The 22,651-nt window shown below is 37.8% G+C and overlaps 1 pseudogene; it reads right to left on the bottom strand.

The window, feature by feature from the left end:
* Positions 1-332: 332 nt before the first annotated feature.
* LOC100950472 overlaps positions 333-22,651 on the bottom strand; it is a 61,234-nt pseudogene continuing 38,915 nt past the window's right edge.

The raw sequence follows: 22,651 nt of genomic DNA, 5'->3' as shown, positions 1-22,651 counted from the left end.
TGGGAGGACTGGGCCGTTCTCCTTAGAGAGAAGTAGGGCAGCTTTGGGGAGGGCACGAGACTTGCTGTAACAACGCATCTCACTATATTTGGAATGACTATTAAAAAAAAGAACAATGTATAATCAAAGTCCTCCTCCACATTGTGGAATGTGGGGATGTTTACTCCAAATGTTGGCACCGTCTCCGTTCTAGTTTTTAAATTCTGAGTCAAGCCAAAAACAGATCAAAACAAACAAACAGAAAAAACAAATGAAGCCATGCCAATCTTATCTCGTTTTCTGTGCGCTAGGTTTTGCCAAGAAAAGGTGTAATGCAAGTAAGTAAAGCCTGCCTAGAAGCATTTGCTGTGGATGAGGCGCCAGACTCCTCGTACTCCTGCCTGCTGATCCATATCTGCTGGAAGGCGGACAGCGAGGCCAGGATGGAGCCTCCGGTCCACACGGAGTACTTGCGCTCAGGGGGAGCAATGATCTTGATCTTCATTGTGCTGAGTCGGGGCAGTAATCTCCTGCTGTATCCTGTCAGCGATGCCAGGGTGAGTGGTGGTGCCACCAGACAGCACTGTGCTGGCACACAGGTCCTTGCGGATGTCCGCGTCACACTTCATGAGGGAGTTGAAGGTGGTTTCAAGGATGCGACAGGGTTCCGTGCCCAGGAAGGAGGCTGGAACAGAGCCTCTGGGCAGCGGAGCCACTCATTTCCAGGGGTGATGGCCTGGCCATCAGGCAGCTTGTAGCTCCTCCGGGGAGAGCTGGAGGCTGCTATGGCCATCTCCTGCTCCAAGTCCAGGGCGACATAACACGGCTTGTCCTTGATGTCATGCACAGTTTCATGCTGGGCCATGGGGGTCTTCATGATGTAGTCTGTCAGGTCCCTCCAGTCAGGTCCGGATGCAGAATAGCATGGGGAGGGTGTACCCCTCATAGATAGACACTGTGTGGGTGACCCGGTCACTGGAGTCCGTCGTGATGCCCGTGGTATGGCCAGAGGCGCACAGGGCAGCACAGCCTGCAGGGCCACACACGTGGTGGGCTGGTGAAGGTCTCCAACATGATTTGGGTCATCTTCTCACGTTGGCCTCGGGGTCAGGAGGGCCTCAGTCACAGCACCAGGTGCTCCCCGGGAGCCAGGCGCAGCTCTTTGTAGAAGCCGGATCTTCTGCCTGTCATCTCAGTTGGTGACCATGCTGTACTCAGTGGGGTGTTCCATGGTGGGGATACCTCTCCTGCTCTGGGCCTGTTGTCCAGTACAAGTCCTGCCCATGCCCACCATCATGCCCTGGTGCCACGGGTGCCCCACCATCGAAGGAAAGACAGCCCTGGGGTCATCACTGCCAGCGAAACCAGGCTTGCCCACGCCAGAGCCGTCCTCAATCCCCAGCACAGCAATATCGTCATCCCTGGCGAGCTGGGTGGCGGGTGTGGACTGGCATCCGAACCCACAGGGCGAGGCTTCCGTGCTTGCCGGGTGGATGCAGTCTCAGCCTGTAGTATATCTTGAAATCAGAAACTGTGACACCTCTTAGAAGCTACAGATGTGAATAGACGTTTATGCTAAGGGCGGACACAAATGGCCAATAGGTATGTGAAAAGATGCCGACAGCACTAATCACCAGGGAAAGGATGAGAGATTACCTGGCACCTGGCGGGATGGTTATTAGCAAAAAAACAAAGGAAAACGCACGCTGAGGATGATGTGGGAAAATGTGAGCTTTTGGGTATTGTCAATGGGAATGCAAAATGGTGCAGCTGCTACGGAAAAACAGTGCGGTGGCCTCTCAAAACATTAAAAATAGAACTCCCATGTGCTCTAGCCGTCCTGCCTCTGATATTTCTCTAAAAGAATTAAAAGCAAGATTTTAAAAAACTTCTTAAATTCTTTTATTTTAAATTAATATGAGGGTACAGATGTTTACATTACACTGTTCTTACTTCCAAGGTAAAGTTCAAGTTGTAGTTGAGCCTTCACACAGGACTCACAGAGCAGCTGAATGCCACCACACTGTGTACAGTAGGTGAGATCCTGCCAGCCACCCTCCCTGCTCCCTCCGGCCTCTCTCCCCGCCTTCCCTCCTCTCACTAGACTATATTTGTGTTTTATAGTTCATGTGGATGTGCAATTGTTTATATATGGGTTTCATATTAGTATTGAGTACACTCTTTCCCCCCCCATTTTTGAGATACTTTACTAAGAAGAATGTATTTCAACTCCATCTAGGTAAACATAAAAGACATAAAGTCTTTAATTTTTCTTATGGCTGTAGAGAACTCCATGAAAATCAGGATTTCAAAGGAATACTATCAACAATACTCTCCTGTTCGTTACTTACTATTCACAATATCAAGATGTGAAAACAACCTAAATGTCTCCTGAGAGATGTCTGGAAAAAGAAAATGTGTTCTATACATACAGCGGAATACTATTTAGCCTTTAAAAACGAAGGAAATTCTGCCATATTTGACGATATGGATAAGCTTTGGAAACATTATGCTAAGTGAAATAAGCCAGTCCCAGGAAGATGAATGCCATCCTATAAATTATTCTATAATAAAACAATCAAATTCATGGATTCAAAGTAGCTTCCAAGGGATAGGCAGTGAGGAGAATGGGAAGTTACTAATCAATGGGCATAAAGTTTTGGTCAAACCAGATGAATAAGCTGTAGAGATCTTCTGGACAGCATCGTACCTATGGCCAAAGGTAAGGTACAGTATGTGAGGAAGTTTGTTAGGAGGATAAATGTAATGTTAGGTGTTTTTAGCACAATGAGGTAAAAGAATAAAATGAAAGGAAATAAAATAAGATTGAAGAAGTTTTGCTCAAACAAAAGAAGGAAATAAAACAAAATGAGAGGAAAAACAGATCCCAGAGATGTGGAATATGCCCTGCATTGATGGAATTAATCAGATTACCCAGGAAGAGCCTAAAGTCAAAGACCAATATGCATCTGGCTTTGTTATTATTATTTATTTATTTTATTTTGTGTTATTTTATTTTATTTTTATTTATTTATTTATTTTTTGAGACAGAGTCTCACTATGTGGTCCTCGGTAGAGTGCCGTAGCATCACAGCTCACAGCAACCTCAAACTCTTAGGCTTAAGTGATTCTCTTACCTCAGCCTCCCAAGTAGCTGGGACTACAGACTCTCACCACAACACCTGGCTGTTTTTTGGTTGTAGTTGTCATGGTTGTTTGGCAGGCCTGGGCCAGGTTCGAACCTGCCAGCGCTGGTATATGTGGCTGGCATCCTAGCTGCTGAGCTACAGGCACTGAGCCCTGGCTTTATTTTTTAAGTAGCTCAACCAGTTACCACTTTTATTGCTCTATAAATTAATATGGGTATATGCATTCGTTATAACATATCTATAGATTAAATGTGGCAAATGACAAACTTTAAACATTAAAAAAAAAGCAAGCAACAGAGGCTGGTGATGCTACGCAGCAATTCAAGCTTCTGTTTTACAAATGCAAGTTTCTCCCTTCAATTCAAAAGTTTTCGGTGCTTTATTTGTTTGTTTATTTTCCTGAAAAGGCTTGCTTGCCTGTGTAAGACCATCCACACTGTAAGCCCATAGTTCATGGTGGGGCATAGTTAACGACCAGGTGAGCCTGGGGCTGCTCACACTGACCTTCCACTGAGGTGTTATCGCTGACTCTTCTCCTATGCATTAGAGTCAACAGATTTTTTTTCCTCTGTTAATAGCTGCCCTCTGCAATTCCTCTAACACTGGGAAATTGGCCTAATTCCAACAATTTACCTATCCTAGGAGTATATGTTTTCTCAGAACCAAACTATTCCCTCCTACTCTCTTGTCCCCTCTAGAGAAGACAGATTGTCCCCAAAATTGGTACTACTACTTAAAGTTTCATCATTCCAAGAGTTCCTCTGTCAGTGTTTCTCAAAACTCTTGGGAAAGCAGAGTTGTAGGAATGATTAGAAACCTTATCAATAGAAATTACATCAGTTTCTTTTGAATCTCTTGATCAGTGAAAAAACAAACAAATAATGCAAGGCATTGTGGGCTTGGGTGTCTCCAAGAGGACTTAACGTGGGCAGATCCGATTACCTTAAAACCATCCTTGTCTCTTACTTTATCTTTTAGTGAGTCTGTCATGGTGATCGATCAGATTAATTTAGCCAGGGGTTGCAGCATCAACTTAATTTCATTTAATTATACTGTCAGTTTAGAGTAGCTTTTACTTTTTAGATAAATCAAAGCTAGGATTTAAATTTAGGATCATTTATACTGGTTTATGTGCCAATAGTTTGGTATTTATAGGTTCTTGATGGGTGGGGAAATTTTAAATGATATTTAGACATTAGTGCTATAATTAATTTCCTATTGATAAATTCTATGGAATCACTTTTCTTGGCAGAAAATTAATTTAAGAAATTGGAATTCTAACCCTCTATGGGTCAATATCATACATGAGGGTAATATTTTGAAGAGTTATTGCCTTTATTGGTTAGGAAATAAATATGTAACATTATGAAAATCATTTAACTTTTTCTAGATATCAATTTTCTTATCCATTAAGGGTTGGACAAAATTGTCCTTCTAGACCAGTTACTAGAAATACGTAATTCTACAATTACTATTCCTGCAATAAAAATTATTAAACAAAATAAAGAAGTAAAGGTTAACAAATCTTACTTGAAAAATGAATATAAGGGAATGGCTTCGAATCCATATTGTAGCTAAAAATGACTTCTGTGGTGCTTGAGGAACCTATTGTAATTAAGAAAGAAATATGAGATGAAGAGAACCTAGTTCCAAATTGTTGTTTTCCTTTTGTGTATCATCCTAAGTTTTGAATCTTATAGTTCTCATTAACATAATATTAGTTTCATACTCACATAGTAATTCAGTTTCCTCACCCTCATCAATTATTTAATAGTAAGAGCTATCACATAGAGAGAACCAATTGTGAGCTTTCTGAAGAACATTTTTAAAGTTAATTCCACAGTTATCCATTTGAGGTTAGTATTATCACGAATGTATTGAGCAGTAAATGGAGGCATAATGTGCTTAGACAGTGATTCAAGGTTACAAAATTAGCAGATGACAGATTTTTTAACCTGAGCCATTGCACTTCAAAGCTACCCCCTTAACCACACTGTCACCCTTCTTAACATTCCTTCATAAATCTTTTAAAAAATGGGCTATGACTCTCTCCATTTTCTAGTCACTCTGTGTTATGGACTGAATGTGTCCCCACCAAATTGATATGTTGAAACCCTAATCTCCTCCATTATTGGGAGGTGGGGCCTTTGAGAGACCATTAGGCTTAGATGAGAGAGCCCTCATCAATGGGATTACTCCCTTTATGAGGATGGGGAGAGTGCTTGCTTTTCTCTGCTGTCCATTAGGTGAGGATGCAATAATAATTCAGGTCTGCAACAGGAAGAGAAACCCACCAGAACGTGGCCATGCTGGCACCCTGATCTCACACTTCCAGCTTCCAGAACTGTGAGAAATAAATTTCTCCTGTGTATAAGCTTATTGGTCTACGGTAACTTGTTTGAGCAGCCTAAACTGTCTAAGACATTCTATAAAATGTTGGCAGACCCTTTTATTTCCTTCTGAGCAAGATCCTCATCCTTGCAAAAAAATAAGTGCTCTTCCATTTACACATGAAGAAAGTATAAACAGATAGTGAAAATATGCAAAGAAAGCTGTAGACAAAGATATTTCTCTGCCATTTATGTGAATCTAAGATGTTGTGAAACACACAGAAAATCAAAACAAAAACCTCTCTTGTCCCTGTCTATTTGAAGGTTATATTTTCATGGACTACAGGAAACTAATTTCTTGGGTGCAGACTGAAAGCCAACCATAAGTTAGGGATAAATCAGTTTTCCAAAGACACAAATCGCTTTCTTACTTAAATCATTAAAGAAATGCAATGTCCAGTGCCAAGAGAAAAGATATTATCTCATAGCCAGTTGACAAATTTCATCTGTACCATTCAAGTGAAAAAAGTAAAAACCAAATCTTAGTCTTTATGTAATTTATGAGTTAGGGCTTGAATCATGTCCTTCCAAAATAATATGTGACAATCCTAGGCCCCCTCCCCGCCCCCATACCGCAGAATGTGACTTTATTTGGAGATAGGGTCCTTGCAGATGTAATCAAATTAAAAGGTCATTTGGTTGGGCTCTAATCCAATATGACTGGAGTCTTTGTAAAAAGGGGAATTTAGATACAGAGACAGATACACATAGAGAGAAGATGATATAAAAAAGGTACAGGAAGAAGCTGGCCATCGATAAGCTGGAGTGAGACCTGGAGCAAAGCCCTTCCTCGCAGTACTCAGAAGGAACTAACACCTTGATTTCAGATTCCTAGACCCCAGAACTGTGAGGCAATACGTTACTGTAGTTAGTGTCACAGTGGTACTTTGTCACAGTAGCCCTAGAAAACTAACATATTTTTAAGCTGTATTAGCAGTGTGTTAAGAACTTTAAGACAATTGCCATGTTTTTCTGACTTCATCGCTTTTTATAAATATCAGACTCCTCAGTTTACCCACAGACCGACATTATGCTGGTGTGACCTTTCCACTTGTTTCTTTGCATATTTTCACTGTCTATCTGGCGTGCTCTCTCCTTCAGGGGCCTGTTTTATGAATCCTGCTCTTGGCTTCTGTCATTTCACTGTTCAAGACCAAGATGAGGACTGAGGAGAGAGGGAATCGGACAGGCCATGAAGGGTAGAAAAAGGCCCCAAGACGTGGATGAGGTCTAGCACGGTATCTGAGAATACCATAATGAGTGAATATTCTTGGATCCAAGAAACACTTTATCCTCAGGGCATATTTCCCTTGGTGATTTTTAGAGGTAGTAAATGTTTGGTCTTAGACCTTGGTTATATGCGTTACCAATACTGTGCTATGAAATTAAGAATTAAATGGTATTTGGGGTTTGAAAGGTCTTACTTATTATGCACACCAAACATAAAACATTTTGCATATTAATTTCCTAGCATACAGCTATGCATAATTAAATCTTTAATAAATGGGTTTTGGAAGGCTAATGTACTTATTAACATATTCATTTAGCAAATACTTACTGAAGGCATCCTGTGTTCCAGGTATTTAAATCAGTTGTAAAAAGTCATGATTATAAAAGTTTTCTGCTATGTGCTTCTGAGCAAGGCTTGTAATCTTCTGAGCCTTGCTTTTCCCATTTTTATGAAAGAGAATTGTACTAGGTTTTCTGTAAAAGTGTCCCCAGCCCTAAACTTCTGTGACTTTTATGATTCCATTTATTTCATAGTTTAATGATTTTTTTGTTTCCCGTGTTTGATATCTTTAACTTGCCAGAATCCATTAAAAAGTTTACAAGTGTGGCTGATTCTTGGATCTGCCAGAAGGCTGCTCACAGACTTTTGAGCCATTAATGTTTTCTAGGTCATAGACTAAATTTGGAAAATGACAAGATTTTAAGTAGCTACTACTTTAAGATTTAGTACCATACTTTCTATTATCCCCAAATAGTCTTTCTTAACATTTCCCTTCTGCCTCAGAATATGTTATAAACAGCCCACTTACTTTTTCAAAATTAATAGCTATCACGAGTACATTAAAAGGGCACCATTGTGAAGTTTGTTTTATGTTTCTTTCCATTACAATGTATCATTTTCCATATCTTGCTGTTTTACTTCTTTTCCCTGGTGCGGAACACAATTACCACAGGATTCTTATGACTCTGCCTTAAAGCTCTCCTCGCTGAAAGCCACGCTCCATCGTTACCTCCACGAGGTCCATACATTTTCCCAAACATGTTGTGACTGTCACCACTGGAGAACAAGGCTTTCAGGGGAAAGTGTGCGGTTGATATCCAGCACATTTCTTTATTTCTTTTATACTTTCCTAATTTCAGATAATTATGGAGTTGAAGTTTATTAGCTAATTGTATACATGCTGTGGTTTTCAAGTACTTTCACTTATATGGTTGACAGTAACTGGAGTTTTCCTCAATATAGGTATTTTTCTTCAGATTTAGGAGGCGAAACTGTACTCTAATTGTGGCACTTGGAAGCCTAGTGTGACTCTAATTAGAATTTAATCAGTTGCACTTATTGGGGAATTATTCCATGCACCTTGGGGAATTACATTAATTTTTCGCTACCAGGCTATCATCCAATGGGAGCCGCACTGAAATGTCCGCAAATCATGGGCATTGTTTCACCCGTAATTCTGGAAACTAGAACATGAACCAAATAAACTTGAGTTTAGTTTCAGCATCGTGGTAACAGCTGAACATTTCTAGTTCTGCACCTCTCAATAATTTTAGAAAACATATAACTGATTACAATTAAAATTAATTTGATGGGCACATGCTAGGAATATCTTAGCATAGCTTAATTTATGAGTCACTTTAAAATAGATTTCATAAATTGAATTTGATTTTACTGCTACCTTCAGCTAACATCTTCTGTTTTTGGCTTATGGTACCATTTGGTTCAAAAGCCTGTGTAAAAAGGTAGAAATGAACATTTACCAGACAAGTTTAAAACTTGTTCACCAATGCTCCAAATTGTTCCTAAACTCCATAATTGTCAGGGCTCTAGCTGGGATTTCATATAAAGGTTGGTCATCTGACATAGTATACCCCCAAGACAATGTCCTGGGAGCTAAGAAAAACCAGACACACAAATGAAGTCCAGAGGTTCCCTCTATGTTCAGGTGAGAGAAAACAGTGATTCCGGGTATACAAGACACCCTATGATCATTACCTACCCTCTTTTTTTTTATAGCTTTATTGAGCTATGATGTATATATAATAAATTGCACATATTAAAGTTTATAATTTGATCACGAAGCCATCCGTTATTCCTAAATAATTCTGCATGCCTGTCTGGAACTCTCTTGCTGCCATTCTTACCCATCTCATTCCCAGGCAACCTCAATCTGCTTTTTGTTATAGTAGAATGAATTTTCTAGAAGTTTATGTTGAATGTTCTGGTCATTTAGAAAAACAGAAAAAGCAGAAAAGTCACTCTCAACTTCCCCTAACATTTTCTCTCCTAAAGAAGGCCATAGAACTCAGCTGATCATTCCCTGATGTAGGTCATGAAGCCTTCATTCTAGATGTGCCCTCTCTAGATCCCATATCCAGAGGAAAGAAATATCCTTATCCTTAGAGATACAGAGCTGCCGAGAAGGAACTGAACAAATAGGCCCAGCTAAGTTCCCCCCAGTTCATTATACCCCTCTGTCCATTCATACTTCTGCAAACTGTCTACTCTTCATCCAATTTAGACATAAAAATACACAGCTTTTCCTATTTGTTTGGGTTTTTCTTTCTGAAGGATTCCCTAAAGTTACATAAAACTTGCATCAAATACATTTATCTGCATTTCTTTTGTTAATCTATATTTCGTTATAGGGATGTCAGCCATGACCTTTGTGATGGGTGAAAGAAGATATGACTTTTTCTCTCCTGCAATATAAATGAAATCATACAGTATGTATTCTTTTTTGTCTGGCTTATTTTCACTCTAAGTAGTTTGAGTTTCACGCATGTTACTGTGTGTATTAACAGTCCATTGCTTTCATTACTGAGTCATATTCAACTCAATGGGTATACAATGAATGGTTTATCCTTTCACCTATGCATGACAGCCAGAAAGAAAATGAGCAGTTTAGTCCAACAACCACACGGAAATAAATTCTACCAATGACCCCAATGAGCTGAAATAGAATCCTGAGCCCTAGATGAGGTTACACACATCAACACTTTGATTTCAGTCTGCTGAGACCCTGAGCACAGGATCCAGTTAACCTGTACACAAGTCTTGATCTATGGGAGCTGTGAAATGATAAATATGAAACGCTCCCCTGAGGAAAGGACACATCAAGGAGTAGAGCTCTCTAAGGTTATAAAAAACCAGAAAGAGTAGTCTGTTCAAATACCTTGTGGTAGAAGGGAGCATAGAGCATTGAGGAACTGCAGTACTGCCACTGGCTAGAGTGCAGCTGCTCAGGAGAATGAGTTGAGATGAGGCTGAAGAGGTTCCTTTGTTAAGAATGTTGAGACTCCAGAAGGGTTTTTAATATGTGTTTTTGGTGGAGAAGAGGGTAAAGTGACTAACATCATCAGATTTTCTTTTTTTAGAAAGATTATTCTTACTGCACTTTGGAAGGTGTGCTTGGAGAGGGCAACAATGAATGTGGAAACCAGTAAGAAATGCAATGTTGTAGTTTGGGAGAAAGAAGTGGATGTTGTAGATTTGAGTAGTAGCAGTAGAAACTAGAAATGAACAAATTTGAGAAATATTTAACAAGAACCTTAGAGACAACCAGCTACATACATGGAGATATTGGCTAGAGAGTTGCATGTATTCATTGAAAGCTAAGAAGGTTAAGTCTACATTGGAGAAAGATTCACTGACTTGTGGAAGGGAATTGAAACTATGGGCATGTAAGAAATAATCTGGCTCAGCACCTGTGGCTCAAGTGGCTAAGGCACCAGCCACATACACTTAAGGTGGCGGTTCAAATCCAACCCGGGCCCGCCAAAATAATAACGATGGCTGCAACCAAAAAATAGCCGGGTGTTGTGGTAGTCCCAGCTACTTGGGAGGCTGAGGCAGGAGACTCGCTTGAGCTGAGGAGTTGGAGGTTGCTGTGAGCTGTGATGCCATGGCACTCTACCCAAGGGGATAGCTTGAGGCTCTGTCTCCAAAAAAAAAAAAAAAAAAAGAAAGAATCTAAGCTATCAGATAATTCAACAGTTAGGATCCACAAGATAATTTTCCAAAGGGAACTTTTGGTAATCAGAGACAAGAAACCATGATAAGGAAGCCAAAAGAGGAATGTTTTGGAAAGAGAATTTTGAAATAAAAGAAATGGTCCATAGTAAAAATAAATGCAGGAAAGTCAAATAATATGGGGATTGAAGATGTCAGTTGCATTCTGAAGCTCTTAGAAAGCATTGTTTTGGTGGTGGTGAGGAAATGCTAATATCGTGACATAGTCAGCATTTTGGAAAGTTTGTGAAAAAGAGATGGAGAAACTTCAGCTTGAGGAGAAAAGAGGTCAGTGAGACTTTTTGTTTGTCTTTTGCTTGTTTGTTTAAAAATAGGAAACCTTTAAATACTAAGGAAAAGATCCAGCCAGAGGGTGAACCATTAAGTAACTCATTACTGCTGTGTTTTTATCACTTAGTGTGTCTATTTGTCCTATGGAAAATGAGAATATTTTTATTTAACTGCAATCTTCTAAGGCATTAAAGCTAATCTTTTTCTTTTACTTTATTTTTTAGTATCCTGCCTTAAATCTGAATTACAAATAGCTCCACAGAAAGTGGGATGTTTTTGTTTTTGTTTTCGTTTTTTTGCAATAAATAAGAACATACAGAAACTCAATCAGAGCCAGCACATAGTGTTTGTTTTTATAGGTGTTCCATGGCGTGGGTTAATGAGTTAACACTAGAGTAGCCTTTATTAGCAGCCCCTTTCTTCAGAATATCATCTAAGTATTTGTGGCAATTATTCAGGCTCTGAAAGACAGGATTTCTGCTCCTCAGGAATTCAAAACCTAACAGATGAACAGATGACTAAAAGTACGGGAAGGTTTATAGAATACTAATGGGAGGAAAAACTGGAGGAGAATTTCTATTTCCTATAGTGTCATTAAATCTCACTTTTAAAATTAAATCTTTGTCCTAAGAAATCTGTACATTTTTTTTTCTAATACATAGAAGAGCTAAAGCCAAAAAATTCTATTATAACCACCCTTAAAATCAGGCTGTATCCATCCCACAAAAAAAGATTTTTAAGAAAGCCATGACAGTCATTTGTTCATTAGTAAACTTTGTGTATGAAGCAGGTCTTAGTTGACAAACTTCTTTGTTCCAAGAGGACAACCTCAATCTTCACTCCCTCATGCTTCTATTTTCCTCCTGAAATTTCTATTATTATTCAAGTAGCAACCAGGACTTTTCTATACATCCTATGTTCAGGGTATGGTTGATAGTGTAAAATTGCTGAATCATCACTCACTTTGGGTTTCAAAATAAACTTGACAAGTACAGTGTAATATATGGTTTTGAAATAAATAAACCTAGATATTTTAAGTACCTGAAGTCCAAAGTTTATATGATAGACTAGATGAAGAGACCTGAGGGTCCCCCCTAGTCAGCTAGGGTCGTCTGCCTAACTGATACCATATCAAGCACCATTGTTGCCAATCTAGGGAGTCCAGTGACCACCAAAATGGCTTCTGGATCATTCAGTGACCATTCAGTAATGTATTCCTTGAGTGTTGGTTATGCTGGAAAAATCCTGTGGCTATCCTGAAGAGTTGGTTTACCTTTAGCAGCCAGTACACCAGTCTAATGTTAGTCTAGCAGGAATGAAACCAAAGTATATAATTCAGTGGTTTTTAGTGTATTTGCAAAGTTGTGCCATTATCCTCATAATCTAATTTTAAAACATTTTCATCATCTGCCAAAGAAAGCTTGTACCCATTAGCAGTCACACCCCCTAGCCCTCAGCAACCACCAACCTACTTTCTGTCTCTGTAGATTTTTGTGTTCCAAACTTTTCATATAAATAGTATCATATAATATGTGGTCTTTTGTGACTGACTGGTTTTGAGAGTGCGTGTAGTCATTCAGGGTAAGGTTGACGTGAAACAGCTGGTCAGATTGCTTTAGTTCCTCTGTGACCTTCACCTCATGTCTTCCATCCATGTTGTTTTGTAAATTCAGCCTTATCCTAAAAGTGTATATCTTGAGTAGCTTAGGGTGATTGATTTAGGAGATTAACTTTTGAATTAGAAATGTATGGTTCATGAGTTATGCCGATTATTTTTTATTATGGATCATGGGTTATGCTGATTATTATTGTTTAAGACAAAGGTTAATTATTGTTGTTTAAGATAAGGGTTAACATGGTTTTTGCTTTGACCTTTTATATATAACACTGTGGTTTTAAAAATGGAAGGGCAGAACAGTCTTGGAGAACTATGCTCTCTGTTCTCTAGAATTGCTGGACTTCTGACAATAAAACTTGCTGGACCCAAGCCCAGTCACTGCATTTGGCTGACAGTGACAGGTGGCTGGACTCTCCTTGTCCAGTAACATTTCTGGTGACCATGAAGGGACCCTTAGTCTACGCTGGGGAAGCATAGCAGTTGCCTGGATAGGTAGGCCTGGAGTGCAATACTACAAGACTCCTAACAGTGTGGCCCGGAAATTTCTCTTGTCAGTCTTTGTGCTCTGCTCTCATGCACCCTGTAGCCATCACTAAGTAAGGTCCACTTGCTTTATTCTGTTTGTACACAGAGAACTTTACTTCTCCTCAGTTCTGGTTTTGTTCCCCAAAAATCTGGTGTTTCTGTACCTACACGTGATCTTAGCCAAAAGGCCAAGAAGTGATATGTTTTTGTATATCATCTGTATTATGGGAGTGTAGGCCTCTGTACCTAAAAACATCCCTTTAGAGTGGATTCTGTCTGAGGGTCTCGGTACGGGTTCCCACCAATGACCAAAAGGCAATGAAATTTTACTGTAATATGGCCTGGCCAATGTATCATCTTGACTTGGGAGAAAAATGGCTTTTGAATGGATCCTTGATCCTTGAATTATTATAATGACGTTACATTGTATAAAATAACAAGTCTCTTTAAAGTACTTAGGTTTGTTTTTTCTTGGTAGGATTTATGAGTTTAAAAGCAGTGGCTAAAACTGTATTATGATCCTTGGTCTGTGTTATATATCTAATTTGCAGAGTGTAAAAATGATTAACAGAAAAATAACTTAAAATAACTAAAACCTAAAATAACTGCAAAGATAAATAAATTAAGTAATTGAAAGATAGTTTGAATAAAAACATATGTTTAAAAGCCAGCAAATATAAATTCTGCTTTTGTCTATATGTCTGTCTCTTTGTGTGTCTATATATGTCGTGTGCCTGTGATATTTCATTACCAAAATATGCAAAAGAGCTCTAATTAATTGGTTTACAAAAGGGTTAGTGCTTAAATTAAATATTTTTATCAGGAAAACAGAAAACAATTCAAATGCCTTTTTGTTCACATGACTTTGGTATTCTTTGATAAATAAAACTAGTTTTAAAACTGTTATTAAAGTTAAGATATTTAAACATTATAAAACTGCTACTTCTATAATATTTCTAAATTACGATAGATTTGACTGTGAACTTACATTCCTAGTTTGGAGACTCTGAATTCTGAGGTCTAGAGAGGTGGCTGTGGTGAGGACCGGGGACGTGTTCTCAGTACCTAGGCCAGCAGCTACAAGGCATAATCTACCCACATAGTCTTTTCTTCCCTACTTCAGCTTTGTCCCCTGGTTATTCCAGGAGAAATTGAATCCTCCATTCATCCTGTTTTCTTTCTTTGCACCTGGTAAATGAATTAAGGACACAAATAAGTTCCGTCCTTTGCAATAATTTTTGATGTAAGATGGTCATGAGACTTAGGAGGACTGAGTCTCTAAGACTATGTTGTGGTTTTAAAATATTTTTTGTTAACTTAAACACTTAAAGTCATGTTGTGTTAAGATAGGAAAAGAATCATAAAATGAGTCATTTGTACAATGTAATATAATTGTAAAATGTCTGAGTCATTTGTACGATGTAATATTTTGGCTGTCTATGTCTAGCAGAACTAAAAGCATTGAAAGAGGCATTGGAGGAGTTCTGAAACACAGTAGAGATCCTCAGTAAAAGAAAGAATTTTAGAAATTGAAGACAAGACTTTTGAACTATCCCAATCATTCAAAGAGACAGAAAAAAAGTACAAAAACAGAATATTCCGACAGAGTTATAGGATTATTCCAAAAGATCAAACTTCTGAATTATATGGATTCTTGAAGGAGAAGAAGATGGTTCTAAAGGCACTGATGGTCTACTCCAACACATTCGGATGGAGAATTTCCCAAGCATTGTAAGAGACACAGAAATTCAGATAGTAGATAGTTTCAGCACTCCAGCACAACTCAATCCAAACAAAGCAACTCCTAGACACATGGTCATTAACTTTGCCAAAGTCAACATGAAGGACAAAATCATGCAAGCAGTCAGGCATAAGAAAATTCTTTCCTAAAAGGGGAAAATTATCAGGATGAGCACAAGTCTTTCAGCTGAAACTTTTCAAACCAGAAGAGGATGATTACCAACCTTTAACCTTAAACAAAACAATTTTCAGCCCAGTATTCTGTATCCTACTAAATTCAGTTTCATTTGTGATGGAGAAATCAAATATTTTGTTCACATGCAAATGTTGAGGAAATTTTCCATAATGAGGCCAGGTCTATAGGAAGTGCTCAGACCCATTCTTCATAATGACCAGGATGATGGTCCATCACCAAAGTAAATACACTCAGATATTAAAGAACAAAGTCTAGCTTTCATAATGGCGCAAGGAACTCTGAAAACTGAGATGACCAAAACTCCACCATACCTATAAATTCTCTCAAAAAATGTGAATTGCCTGCATTCCCCTCTAAAGAGGTTGCCTGACTGGATACAAAAGCTCAGGCCCAATATCTGTTGTCTCCAAGAAACACACCTAACCTCAAAGGATAAAATAAGACTGAGGGTGAAGGGATGGAAAACAATAGCCCAGACAAATGGAAATCAGAAAAAAGAAGGGGTTGCAATCTTATTTGCAGATACAATTGAATTTAAGCCACCAAAGATAAGGAAAGATAAGGATGGATACTACATACTGGTCAAGAGAAGCACACAACATAGAGATATTTCAATAATTAACATTTACACACCCTACCTGAATGCTCCCCAATTCATAAAACAAACCCTAAATGATCTGCACAATATGATATTTCCTGTACCATAATAGCTGCAGACTTTAACACCTTTGACAATCCTAGACAGATCCTCTAAGCAGTATCTAAACAAAGAAATAATGGACTTAAACACAACCCTAGAACAAATGGACTTAACTGACATATACAGAACATTTCATCCCAACAAAACTGAATATACTTTCTTCTCATCAGCCCAGAGATCATTCTCCAAAGTTAATCATATCTTAGGATACAAGTCTAACCTCAACAAATTTAAAAGAATAGAAATTATTCCTGTGTCTTCTCAGATGATCATGAAGTAAAAGGTAAACTTAACAGCAACAGAAATCTTCATACCAAATAAAGTCATGGAAACTAAATAACCTTATACTGAATGACAGTTTGGTCTAAGATTAACTAAGAAAGAAATCATTGTATTTCTTGAACAGAGCAATAATGAAGCCACAAACTATCAAAACCTATGGGACACTGCAAAGGCAGTCCTAAGAGGGAAATTTATAACATTAAATGTCTTTATCAAGAAAACAGAAAAAGAGCAAGTCAACAACTTAATGGGCCATCTAAAGCAACTGAAAAATGAAGAACAAACCAACCCCAAACCTAGCAGAAGAAAAGAAATTATGAATATTAGAACAGAATTAAATGAAATTGAAAACAAAAAAATCATTTCAAAGATCATTGAAACAAAAAGTTGGCTCTTTAAAAAAGATTAATAAAATTGATAAATGCTTGGCCAGACTAATCAGAAACAAAAAAGTAAGATCACTAGTAACTTCAATCAGAAATAATAAAGAAGAAATAACAATAGATACCACATAAATACAAAAAATCCTCAATAATGACTACAAAAACTCTATTCACAGAAATATGAAAAGATAGAAGAAATGGACCAATACCTGAAACCTTCCTAAATTCAACCAGAAAGAATTAAAAATTTTGAATAGATCTAAATCATGGAAATTCCATCAATAATACAAAATCTTCCAAGAAAAAAAAGGAAAGCCCTGAAATAGGTGGCTTCATAGCAGAATTCTATCAAACCTTCAAAGAGGAACTAGTACCTATATTGCATAACCTATTCCAAAACATAGAGAAAAAAGGCATCCTCCCCAACACATTCTATGAAGCAAATATTACCCCGGTTCCAAAATCAGGAAAGAACCCAGTAAAAAAGAAAACTGTAGGCCAATATCATTAATGGATACTGATGCAAAAATATTCAACAAGATCCTAGCAAACAGAATACAGCAGTGCATTAAAAAGTCATTATCACATAAGTTTTATCCCAGGGATGCAGGGCTGGTTCAACATACATAAATCCATAAATGTAATTCACCACATAAATAAAATAAAAAAAACAAAGATCATGTGAATCTCTCAGTTGATGCAGAAATGGCTTCTGACAATATACAGCATCCTTTTTTGATAAGAATACTTAAGAAAATAGGTTTAGGTGAGACATTTCTTAAACTGGTAGAGGCTAAAAGCATATTGAATGGAGCAAAACTGAAAGCATTTCCACTAAGAGCTGGAAGTAGACAAGGATGCCCACTATCGTCACTGATACTCACCATAGTGCTGGAAGTCCTCGCCATTAAAATTAAGCAAGAGAAGGTGATCATGGGTATTCAATGGGTCCAGAAGAAGTCAAATTGTCACTCTTTGAAGATGACATGATCTTATACCTGGAAAACCCCATGGATTCAACTACAAAGCTCTTAGAAGTGATCAAGGAAAAGAATAGCATCTTGGGATAAAAAAATCAATGCTCACAAATCAGTAGCCTTTGTATTTGTCAATATACCTTTTATGGTATTGTCAAAAAAGATGAAATACATGAGGGCATATCTAACAAAGGATATAAAAGATCTCTGTAAAGAAAATTATGAAACCCTGAGAAAAGAAATAGAAGATTTTAACAAATGGATGTATATATCATGCTCATGGCTGGGAAGAATCAACATCATTAAAATGTTCTTACTACCCAAAGCAATCCATGAATTTAATGCAATCCCTATCAAAGCACCAACATCATACTTTGAAGAACTTGAAAAAAATTGTACTTCATTTCATAAGCAACTATAAAAACTCCAAATAGCCAATATAATTTTTAGAAATAAAAACAAATCTGGAGACATCTTATTATCTGACATCAGGTTATATTACAAGTCTATAGTGATAGTTGGTTTTTCTTGATGAATAATTGGTTTTGGACTATATTTTGGCACTTCATCTATGTCCAACCATTGTGCCAAAAGTTTGTGGTCAGAAAGAACCCATTCTCCATCATCTGTAACCATATGGTGTAGAAATGGTTCATCTTTATGTTGTGACAGCAAAGATAGGCAAGTTTCAGGACAATTTCTCTCCTGATGCTCATTTAATTCCTGTAGAACCCATCTATCCAGCTTCTTTACCTTGCCAGTTTGTTTCTAATGCTCCAGTACTGTTTGAATAGTAATGTCAAACCTTGCTGCTATTTCATGTGTAGGTTGAGATGGATTTGCTTCCACTATAATTTTCAGCTCACCATTATCCACCTTCATTTCAGGTTGCCCACATGGTTCAAAATTTAAGTCTCCATAATGGAACTTCTCTAATCATAGATGTTACTGTACATTGATTAACCACATCCTTTCCAAGAACTTCACTGACATTTTGAGCTGTCTGTATTGCATTGGTTTCATGATAGAACTCATATGAAAAATAACAGAAAACTTTGACTTATCCATGTTTTAAAAACAAATATTGCTTTAAAAAACTTTTTTTGAAAAAAATAATTACAAGCCAAAACATGCATTTGAATGAGGATGTACTTACACACACACACACACACACACACACACATAAATAAATAAAAATAAGACAAGAAGTGTAAACTGAAATGTCAGCAATATCAACTGTCAGATATAGTAAAGAAACCAGACATTTCATGCTTAATTATCTTTTGGAGAAAAATCAAAATAAGAGCTAGGAAACCTATCTAAAATCATATTCAGACATAACTTTTAAGGAAATTATTATATTTAACTAAATATAACTGAAAATATTTTAAAATATCTTAGAAATATTCACTTAATGGTGAAACAAATATTTATCAAAAGATTCCTAGGTAGAAGACAATGCAATCAGTATTGTAGGATATGCATCATTCAAAAATATTTACTGAGCATCTACTATGTATAGGTTCTAGTCTAAATTCTGGGAATATAGCAATGAAGAAAATAAACAATTCAAAAGCATTTTGATCACTATTATATCCCAGACAATATTTATGGCACTGAGATACAATAATAATCCAAAAAGAAAAAATTCTCCATGCTCCTGAAACTCATCTTTTAGCTTATAAAAAGACAAAAATATGAAGGATAAATAAATAAAATAAATAGTATGTTTAACACTGATAAGTGCTGAGGTAACAAATAAAACAAGGCTGTGTTTGTGTGAAATTATAGATGAGGGGGTGGCACCTGTGGCTCAGCAGGTAGGGCACTGGCCCCATATACTGAGGGTGGTGGGTTCAAACCTGGCCCTGGCCAAACTTCAACAAAAAAGTAGCTGGGTGTTATGGCAGGCACCTGTAATCCCAGCTACTCAGGAGGCTGAGGCAAGAGAATTGCCTAAGTCAAGGAGTTGGAGGTTGCTATGATGACCCAGCACTCTATCAAGGGCAATGAAGTGAGACTGTCTCTTAAAAAAAAAAAGAAAGAAAGAAAGAAAAAAGAACAAGAGAAAAAGAAATTATAGCTGGGATGCCAGGGTAAAACGGATTGAAAACCTGTTTTCTTTAGTCAGCACTTGAAAAGAGCAGATAGAGCTATATGTTGGGGATATCTGGTCTGTAGGTGAAGAGAATCCTAGGCAAAGGCAATAGAAAATGCAAAGGCCCTGTGGTAGGATTGTGTCCAAAGTGTTCCAGGAATAGCAAAGAGGTCAATTTGGCTATTGTGAAGAGAACAAGATGGGGTGGATAGGAGATGAGTTTAGAGGAGCCATGGGAAATCAGTTATCTTGTAACTGATTGTTTATGACCTTGTATATCACCGTAAGAATTTGAGGTTTTGCATTAAGAGAAACGGAAAGTCATTAGAGATTTTTGAGCAATGAGATGAACAACTTGATGTATATTTCAATAGTATCTCTTGTCTGCTGTCTTTGAAATACACTGCAGTGTGGAAAGGGAAAATCAGGGAAACTAGTTTGAAGGCTACCTTAGTTACTGAGTTCTAAGATGATTTGGCTTGATTACAGCGGTGAAGTGGAAGACATCTAAAAATGTTTTGAACCTGGTGCCAACATTAGAATTTATACAGAGCTAACTCCATATGAATATTTACAAACTTATATAGAATATGAGAGCAAGAAGTGAAAAGTGACTGCAAGATGTTGGGCTGATTGCCTTAGAGTTTTGCCATTTAACTGAAATTAAAAAAAAAAAACCCCACAAAACTTCATATAGCAGAGGAAGATTCCCCACTGCAGCCCCATCCCCCAAAGTGGTGTTAAGTTCAGTGATTCAGCTTCACATGTGTTGCATTTGAGATACCTTTGGACGTTCAGGTGGAGATATCAAGAATATATGGTGAGAAATCTAGGCTGGTGAAATTGTTGAACATCACTTCCACACACACGACAATTAATTAATGCCATGAAATGGAATAAGCTCATAAAAGAAGGTAATAGGAATGGAAAGGAAAAGACTTTCAAGGCTAAACCTTGGTACAGCAATATTTAGAGGTTGCGGAGATGAGGAAGAACCCAGTAAAGGAGACTAAGAAGGAGTCATCTGAAGTGTAGGAAGGAATCCAGGTGCATATGGGATCTTAGAAGCCAAGAGAAATAGTACTTGAGTACTCTTATCTCCATAAAAGGAGCCTTAATAGTAGTTTTAAAAGGAGATAAGAGTAGTCAAATATGCCAAAAAACACTAGATCAAGTGCTATGAGGACTGAAACAGCAAAATGTAGGGATTTTTAAATGACTTTGATGAGAATTGTTTCATTGAAGTGATAAGGGATAAAACTTGGAGTAGGTTAAAAGAAAATGGGATATAAGGATTTCTGCTTCCAAAATGCTAGTGTAGAGGCAACCTAGCTAGGCCACTCTCTGCTATGGAAACCCCAAAATAAATATACAGCACAGAGTTCTACACCAGCAACAACTCAGAACTTGAGTATCAGGATGAGATGGCTCCCAAAGGCCACAGAGAAGTGGAAAACTCTAAGTAGATGGTAAGAGAATAGGACTTCCACCTCCACAGTGCCCTCCCTTTCTTCCTTGTAGTAAGCAGGCAGAAAATCTCCCCCCCAGCTAACAGGTTCTACACCGGAAGAAATAAAAGAAAGGCGGTCAACCAGCTTTCCCACTTTCTTGGGTTTCTTTGCAGGAGATCTGTCCCTACCTTAAACAATGGGTAGCATCATGACTCCTAAAAGGAGAAATATTCCTGAGATCAGGCAGAGACAAACACAGCGAAGGTGAAGCTACAGTCCCCAGCCACCCCAGAACCTCTGCTCTATAACTCAGTCAAAGGAGACAACAAATCAGAGTGAGAATTCAGCAGTATTATATATATGGTAGGAACATTTTCACACTGTCAGAATAATCCCTTCTAGATCTCCCCATTTGGAAGAGGTAGTGCCCAGCCATTTACTATAGCCAAGGCAAATTCTAGGCTTAAGATGCCACCTAGAGCTGAAGAGGAGGCAGCAAGCTGGTAGTGAAGATTTGCTAAGCAAATATATTTAATTAAAACCAAATAAGCCAGACAGAGAAAACTTAAATAAATAACTAATCTCTCCAGGCAAACACACAGATGTATAGTCATAAGAGATGACAACAAATTGGAAACCGTGACCTCCCCAAAAGGGCAAAGCAAAAATCCCAGTGACTGAACCTAAGACCATGGTGATTTGGGAGCTCTAAGACCAAGAATTCAAAATAGCAGTTTTAAAGAAACTCAGTCATCTTCAAGATAACACGTAAAAGAAATTCAAAAATTTATCAGAGACATTTAACAAAGAGATTGAAATAGTAATTAAAAAACTCTAGAAATCTTAAAACTGAGAAATACATTTGCTGAACTAAAGAACTCTTTTAGAGGCTATCAACAGTAGAGATAATAATCAATTAGTTCAAAGACTGGCTATTTATTTTATTTTCCTATGTATTTTTTTAATTAATTAGTTAATGACAGAGTCTCACTATGTCACTCTTGGTAGAGTGCTGTGGTACCACAGCTTACAGCAACCTCAAACTCTTGGGCTTAAGTGATTCTCTTGCCTCAACTTTCCAAGTAGCTGGGACAACAGGTGTCCACCACAACACCTGGCTATTTTTTGGTTGTAGTTGTCATTGTTGTTTGGCAGGCCCGGGCTGGATTCAAACTCACCAGCTCTGGTGTATGTGGCTGGCACCCCAGCCGCTGAGCCACAGGTGCTGACCCCAAGACTGGCTATTTAAAAATGCATAGTCAGAGGTGAATTAAGAGAAAAGAATGACAAACAATGAAAATTGCCTAAAAGATATGGAAGATTACTTTTAAAGACCAAATCTACCATGAAGTACATTCAGTCATTTAAAAAGATAAATTACCTTTTGCAACAATCTGTATAGAATCGGAGACCATTTTCAAGAATAGAGAAACAAACACCACATGTACCCACTATTAAATTGGAACTGACTGCTGAACACACATGTGCACAGAGGTCAGTAAAATTCAGTGCAAACCTAAGAATTACTGATGTTCAAGAGGGAGCTGAGCAAGAGTGAGAGATATTAAAAGAAATAAACAGAAAGCTTTCTAAAATTTGAGATAAATATAAATATCTGGGTAAAGGAATG

The sequence above is a fragment of the Otolemur garnettii genome, unplaced genomic scaffold (genome assembly GCF_000181295.1).
Source record: "Otolemur garnettii isolate 467f Iridium unplaced genomic scaffold, OtoGar3 scaffold00005, whole genome shotgun sequence".
NCBI classification, from domain to species: domain Eukaryota; kingdom Metazoa; phylum Chordata; class Mammalia; order Primates; family Galagidae; genus Otolemur; species Otolemur garnettii.
Note: the sequence above shows the minus strand (reverse complement) of the source record. Positions and strands in the feature narration are given on the sequence as shown.